The 7,663-nt window shown below is 43.7% G+C and overlaps 1 pseudogene; it reads right to left on the bottom strand.

Moving 5' to 3' along the window:
* Nucleotides 1-6,328: 6,328 nt before the first annotated feature.
* LOC112444379 (uncharacterized) lies at nucleotides 6,329-6,421 on the bottom strand (annotated as a pseudogene).
* Nucleotides 6,422-7,663: the final 1,242 nt, after the last annotated feature.

The raw sequence follows: 7,663 nt of genomic DNA, 5'->3' as shown, positions 1-7,663 counted from the left end.
TGAGGCCCCGCGTGAGCACACACGGGCGTGAGCACACACGGGCGGGCACTTTCAGCATTCCCATGTGGGCAAGAAGCTGCTGGCCTCAAACTTCAAAACGATAAACACAAGAGTCACTTTCAGAGAGAAAGGATGGACAGCTAGGTGACAAGGGGAGTGGGGGTAAAGTTGGGCAAGACAGGTCGGGAGATTGGGATCGACATATATGCACTACCATGTGTGAGACAGAGAGCTAGTGAGAACCTGCTGGATGACACAGGGAGCTCAGCTCGGTGCCGAGAACCCAGAGGGGTGGGATGAGGGGACTGGGGGAGGGAGGTCCCCGAGGGAGGGGATGTATTATACATATAGCTGATTCACTCTGTTGTGCAGAAACCAACACATTATAAAGCAACTATCAGTTCAGTTCAGTCGCTCAGTCGTGTCTGACTCTTTGCGACCCCATGGACCACAACATGCCAGGCCTCCCTGTCCATCATCAACTCCCAGAGTTCACTCGAACTCATGTCCATTGAGTTGGTGATGCCATCCAACCATCTCATCCTCTGTCATCCCCTTCTTCTCCCGCCCTCAATCTTTCCCAGCATCAGGGTCTTCTCCAGTGAGTCAGTTCTTTGCATCAGGTGGCCAAAGTATTGGTGTTTCAGCTTCAACATCAGTCCTTCCAATGAACACTCAGGACTGACCTCCTTTAGGATGGACTGGTTGGATCTCCTTGCAGTCCATGGGACTCTCAAGAGTCTTCTCCAACACCACAGTTCAAAAGCATCTTCAGTGCTGAGCTTTCTTTATAGTCCAACTCTCACATCCATACATCACCACTGGAAAAACTATAGCCTTAACTAGACAGACCTTTGTTGGAAAAAGCAACTATACCCCAATTTAAAAATGAAGAAGCATCAATGTGCATATGGCTTCATTTCTCCCTGCTTGGACTGGCATTCTTGGTTGGATTTCCTTATCATTTCTTCCCTGTCTGAGTGTGCTCAGGCCTCCTACCCACTCCCTCCCCAGTGGTTTCAGAGGCTGGATAAAGCCTATGACAGATGCTCCCTGTGCTCACCAATACTTCCATTTCTCCCTCATCTGGCCCCCGTGAAGTTCATCACAGCCATATGACCCACTGTGGTCAATGAAACATAAGCAAAAATGGTATGTGTCACTTCCAAGCAGGAGCATTTCAAAACTGAAGCATGGTTTTCCCATGATCCCTTCTCTTGCCAAGGTGAACTCTGAAGCACAGTGAACTTGAGGAAAGATGCTACAAGGTCAAAGCAGCCAAGAATGGTGGACACAGAAGAAAGCTACCTGCTGAGACCTGAAGATGACTATAATTAAGTAGGAATAAGTTCCTATTGTATAAACCACTGATATTCTGGTGTTATTATTTCAACAAAACCTAGCGTACCCTGGTTGATCCATACTCCACAAATAGCACCTCAGGAAATCTCATCTGACTTTTTCTATTACTATATATTCATTATTAAGTAAATATTTATTAAGCACCTACTATGTGCCAGATAATATTATAGGTACCCAGGATTTAGTAGTAACAGTAAAGTTACCAGCAGTAAAGGACCAAGTAAAGTCCTTGGACTCATGAAGGTTATATTCTAGTCAAAGAAGATTATAAGTAAGTTTGTTAGGAATAGGTTTGGCTGAGCATAGCAGAAAACCCAAATAATACCAACTGAAGCAAATCAGAGGTCTAGTTTCCCTCACGTAAAATAAGATTGCATGCTAAGTCACTTCATTCATGTCTGACTCTTTGTGGCCCTGTGGACTACAGCCCTCCAGGCTCCTCGTTCATGGGATTCTCCCAGCAAGAATGCTGGAGTAAGCTGCCATGCCCTCTTCCAGGGGATCTTCTCGACTCAGGGATCAAACCCACATTTCTTATGTCTCCTGCACTGGCAGGCGGGTTCTTTACCAGCACTACCTGTTGTGTTGTTAGCTGCTCAGTTGTGTCTGACTCGTTGCGACCCCGTGGACTGTAGCCCACCAGGCTACTCCCATCCATGGAATTCTCCAGGCAAGAACACTGGAGTGGGTTGCCGTGCCTTCCTCCAGGAAAGCTCTCAATTACATGTTATTATTTATCATCTTCCTGCCTTATTCAGGTCAAAACTCACTCTCCCCTAAAACCTCTCCTCCATACCCCAGCCTTCGTCTACTTTCTCGAACTCGTTTTTTATTTACTAATATGATCTGCATCTTACAACATGCCGTTCTATTCTCTAATTGTTGGTATCACTCAATCTGGCACTTGAATCCACACTAATTACTGTATGCTAATATATAAAATCATGCCTTGTCCTAATTCTTCTTGCATGTGCCTTAACTCTTCTCTGCAACTATATATACTGGGAGACACTCCCCATATGCCAATTTATACTTGTCTCATATCTTCACAGTGGAGAGGGTGGTGCTGGACACACAATAAAGATGCCCTAAGTACTAGGATCCTTTCAGCGGGAGAACTCTAGAAATCCTGTGCATTGAGGACCCAAACAGAAGTGGAAACAAGCTTCAGAACTGGAACTGACATATAAATCTCTAGTTAAACCAACTTTTCTCTGGGCAGGACCTATGCTATCCTGGGGAGAATACAGTCATGTATTAGCTTCTAAAAGGTCTCCAAAATATTTTAAGAAACAGTCTGATGTATTCAAGATTAAAAAACCCAACAGTAACCTGAGCCTCAGGCCTCCTGGGCCAGCTGAGGTACCTGGCTCTCAAAAGATATGGGCTCCTTCAGATCATTAGCCCAGGGCCTCCCCAGCTAGAGAGAGAAAAACTTTAAGCAGACCTGTGAGCCTGCAGAGAAGTTACCCTGCACTGAACCCACTGTCCATGGCTTTGGGGGATTCCCCAAGATGAAGAGGGCTTCCCAGGTGGCGCTAGTGGTGAAGAACCCACCTGCCAACACAGGAGACCTAAGAGACGTGGTTCAACCCCTGGGTCGGGAAGCTCCCCTGGAGAAGGGCACAGCAACCTACTCCAGCATTCTTGCCTGGAGAATCCCATGGACAGAGGAGCCGGCGGGCTACAGTCCAAAGGGCTGCAAAGAGTCGGACATGACTGAAGCAACTGAGCACACACACTAAGATGAAGAAATGGCCACATGCGGAACCACTGGGAACTCTACAATGTAGAGCAGACTGGTTTGCCCATCAAGCAGCTTCTTGGCACATCCTCATCATACAGCTAACACTGCTGAGATGCGGTAGACTGGGACAGAGAGCCAGAGTCAGCAGCCAGACCCCCGAAATCCAAACCCCAGCTCGGCTGCTCACTCCCTGTGTGGCTTCGAGCTGCTTTACCCAATCTGTGCCTCTGTTTCCTCATCTGGCAAGTGGTACCTATAACAGCCTCTGAGTCTTCTGGTGGTTATAAGCATTAAAAGGTTTTAACTTGCTACAGTGTTCAGAACAATGCCTGGTTGTAAACATTAAGCAAGTGTTTGTTCAATAATTTTTAATTGTACTTATTTATGTGTGTACATATGTATGCGCATTGAGCATTTCTAGGAAATTTCTAGGAACTGGGAAGACAAAGATGAACAGAACTCAGACCTTCCTTTTGTGAAACTCAGTTTATTGAATAAATTTAACAGCTCTAGGAGAGATATTAGCAAAGTGCTGGGAAACACGGAGGAGGGGGTGACTGACTGTGTTGGGGGGGCCCAACAGGAAAGACTACCCAAAGCTGGAATTTGAAACTGAGTAAGATTCAAGGCATAGAATTCAAAGACATAGAATAGTTTAGACAGCAGTGATGAAAAATGGTAAAAGATGGGGTGGGCCGAGGAGGCAGGAGCCAATCCCAGAGCAAAGACACCCAGGGCCAATCTCGCACACCTGGAGGCCCTTCAGCAGTTTACAGCTTGAGTAATGCAGCCAGTCTGTACTCCCAAAACCATCATTTTCACATTAATATGAAGAATGGACTGGAGCAAGAGGAGAATAGAGGAAGGGACAACAACTGGAAGAAGCCAGAGGAGAAATAATGAGGCCAGAGCTGGTGCAGGTGCAACGAGATAAGAGGAAAGAAACAGCAATCTCAGGGCGCAGGATTGAGCAGATGAGTGAAGGCCTGTTTGGGATGGGAGAAAGACGGAAGGCTTAAGGGGTTACTCCCAGCTGGCCGGCTCTGATGCCGGATGGAGGAGGTGCTATCAACTGAGAGAGGAATGCAGGGGACAGAAGAGATCTGGGGGGAGGAGAACATAATAAATCCCATTTACAAGGATTCGGAGGCATCCAAAATGCCCAGTGTGTGTGACTGAGTGTGTGTGTGTGAGTTGTGCAGTCGTGTAGACTCTGTTTCCCTGGGGACGGTAGCCCACAGGCCCCTCTATCCCTCAAATTCTCCAGGCAAGAATACTGGAGTGGGTTGCCATTTCCTCCTCCAACAGGCAGCTAGAAGCCCAGGTCCAGTGTTGAGCAGCAAAATCACAAACGGAGATAAAGAACAGGGTGGGTACCCCTGCACGCAGGTCCAGGTTAGAATCAAGGCTGTAGGTAGTAAGGTGGCCAAAGGAGAGAGACCCGACTAGGGAAAGAGCCGGGACAGAAGTTGCCTTAACTTTTTAATATGGGCTCAGTGATCAAAAGCAAGAGGAGAGACAGGGAGCATGAGAAAGGGGTATAGAAGCTGAGACTCACAGGACCTCACAGATATGACACCGCCCTGGCGCTGGCATCACAAACCTGTCTGACCTCACCTGCACTGAAGAGAATGTGGCTGTGCCGGTCACCATCCACTCCTGGGTCCATGGGCTGCCCTTCCCAGTTCAGCCTGACCCTGGCAAATTACATTTCCCAGGCTCCTTTGCCAGCTGGCTTCCTGCTAATTTCTGGCAAAGAGAGGCACCCAGGCAGAGGCTGGGAAGAAGAGGACAGTAAACTTCAGGTTGTCCTCTTCATTTTTCTTGTCCACCCCGGACCCCAGCTCTGCCTTCTGGGGCTTTTCAGCAGATCTGTGCTGCTGGTTCCCTCAAGTCTGGGAACGTTCCCTCCTATTTCTTCGGTCCCTCCAGCTGTGTGTGGGTGGGGAGGAGCAGCTTGCTGCTGTTGCTCATCTCTATGTCATCTCACCAGCCCACTTGGGTTTTCAGTGCTTTCAGCACCTCCTAACTAGTTCCCAAATGGATTCCCGCTATTGAAATCACTGGTGCAGGCTCTTCGCTTCTTGCGGATCCCTGATTGATAAACACGTACTGATAATACATCATTTTCTCTCCCCATAACTTATTTTGGGCTTCAGAATCCTATTCAGGCTGGGATTATCCAAACTGATGTTAACAAAGCCTTCAATTTAAAAATTACAGGGGAAAGTAATTTCAAAAGAGGCAATAGATGAAGATAAAAGCTGAAATAAATACATTGTAAAACATAAAGCTGTAGAATGATAAATTAGTTCAAATGTTGGTTTTTTGATAAGTCTACTAAAATAAACAAACCTCTGACAAATATAATTAAGGGGAACATTTTTAATTAGAAATGAGAAAGGAGATAGGACAAAATACAGAAAATAGATTTTTTTTCTCTAAACCCAAAGAGAATGTTATGCACACTTGTAGGCAAACAAGCGGAAATGTTCCATAAAATGAATAATTTCTAGAAAGATACAGATTACTAAAAATAACTCAAGAAATATACATCAGAAAAGAATAATAAGCAAGTAAGAAATTGAAGAAATTATTTGATAACAATAAAAAAATGCAGCTTGTCCCAATGTTTCCACCAGAACAATTTTCATCCTTTTAAGAAACAGATGGTTTCGATATTGTATAAAACATCCAGAATGCAAAAAGAGGTAAGACTACTTTAAGATCCATTAAGCAAGCATTATCTTCTTCCTAAAGTCTGATAATAATAAAACACACAAAAAGAAAATTATAAGCACATATCACAAATGAGGGGCTTCCCTGGTGGCTCAGTGGTAAAGAATCTGTCTGCCAATGCAAGAGACACGGGTTCAGTCCCTGGTTAGAGAAGATCCCCTGGAGAAGCAAATGGCAACCCACTCCAGTATTCTTGCCTGGGAAATCCTATGGACAAAGGAGCCTAGCAGGGCTACAGTCCATGGGATTGCAGAGTTAAACTGAGCACACAATCACACATCACAGGTAAATATGGATATGAAAAGCTTAAATAAAATTCTCCCTATGAAACTTGTTTTACCATAATGCTTTAGAGGGAAAAACATGTTTGGTTTTTTGGTTTTTGTGGAGGTTTTTGGTAACAGCTTCACTGAGATATAATTCTTATGCCATTTGTTGTTGTTATTCAGTCTCTTAAGTTGTGTCTGAATCTTTGCCACAAAAAATATAAAATACTTTATGAATTTATCCTTGCACAGGGGCCACTCTTCTCTATGTTGTTCCCATTTTAGCAGACGTCCTAATGAAGAGAGCACAGGGGATGATCACTTTATAAGTTATGTTGAAAGAAATTATGATATGAAAGAAATTATGGTCACTTTGTACATCATAGAAAAAAACAACCATCGGACAGAATTAGTATAACTAAAATCAAAGGGCAAATATCATCTAGAGAAAATCTTTGAGGCAAATTTTCATGCCTATGTTGTGCTTATTATTATCAATATGCTTGCTTATACATATTGATACCAAAACATGAAGTCCCCAGTAAACTAACAGAGAAGTGGATAAGACAATTCATAAAAACAGAGATACTGCTAGTATACAAGCATGTGGGAAAACATCCAATTTTGCTTGTAATCAAAGAAATGTCCTCTCAAACAATGTGTCTTATACTCATATCCTTAGAGGAACTTCAGAAACTACCCAGTATTACAGCACGGTGGTACAGCAGTCCCCACACACTGCGGGTATTCATACAAACTGGTATCACCTCTTGGCAATACATATCACGAACCATCTTAAAGTTCCATAATATCCCTTTATCCTAAGGAACTTTCAAAGAATAAAAATTAAAACTATACGAGGGACTTTCCTAGGAGTCCAGTGGTTAAAACTCCATGCTTCCAAGGCAGGGGACACAGGTTCCACCCCTGGTCAGGGGGTTAATATCCATGTACCACGTAACAAAAAAAACCCCAAAAAAACTATATGAGATATTCACTGCAATGTTAGGTCTAGCAACCAAAACAAACAAATAAATAAAAGGCCATTTAAATCCAACAACAGGAAGATTATTAATGAAGGGATATAAATTATTGTTTAGAACTATAATACAGCCTACAGTTTATCAAGCACCTTCACATACACAACTCCTTTCAGTTCTCAACGATCCCAGGATATAGCAAGGAATCACTATCCGAGACTCAGAAACATTAAGTGATTTGCACAAAAATCTCACAAATTTTGTGGCTCTCAAACACCTGCTACCAAATTCCAGACTTTCTTGATGTTAAAGTAAGTGGTTGTGAATATCTGCTCTGAGCCTCAGTTTCCTCATCTAGAAAACAAGACTAATCAGAATACCTAAATAGTGGTTATGAGAATCCAATGAAACTTTTAAGTGGCTGTCAGCTCTTAAACAGGGTATGGTTCACAGTAGCAATCTGTGTTTTAAGAATAATGATCATACAAAGTTTTACCAATTCAATACACCTTCAGCAATACAAACATGTCTGCAAGTCAATGAGGACCAGAAAGAGGAAGGAATAATGA

Source organism: Bos taurus, chromosome 25 (genome assembly GCF_002263795.3).
Source record: "Bos taurus isolate L1 Dominette 01449 registration number 42190680 breed Hereford chromosome 25, ARS-UCD2.0, whole genome shotgun sequence".
Classification (NCBI taxonomy): domain Eukaryota; kingdom Metazoa; phylum Chordata; class Mammalia; order Artiodactyla; family Bovidae; genus Bos; species Bos taurus.
This window is presented reverse-complemented; position numbering and strand designations above follow the sequence as displayed.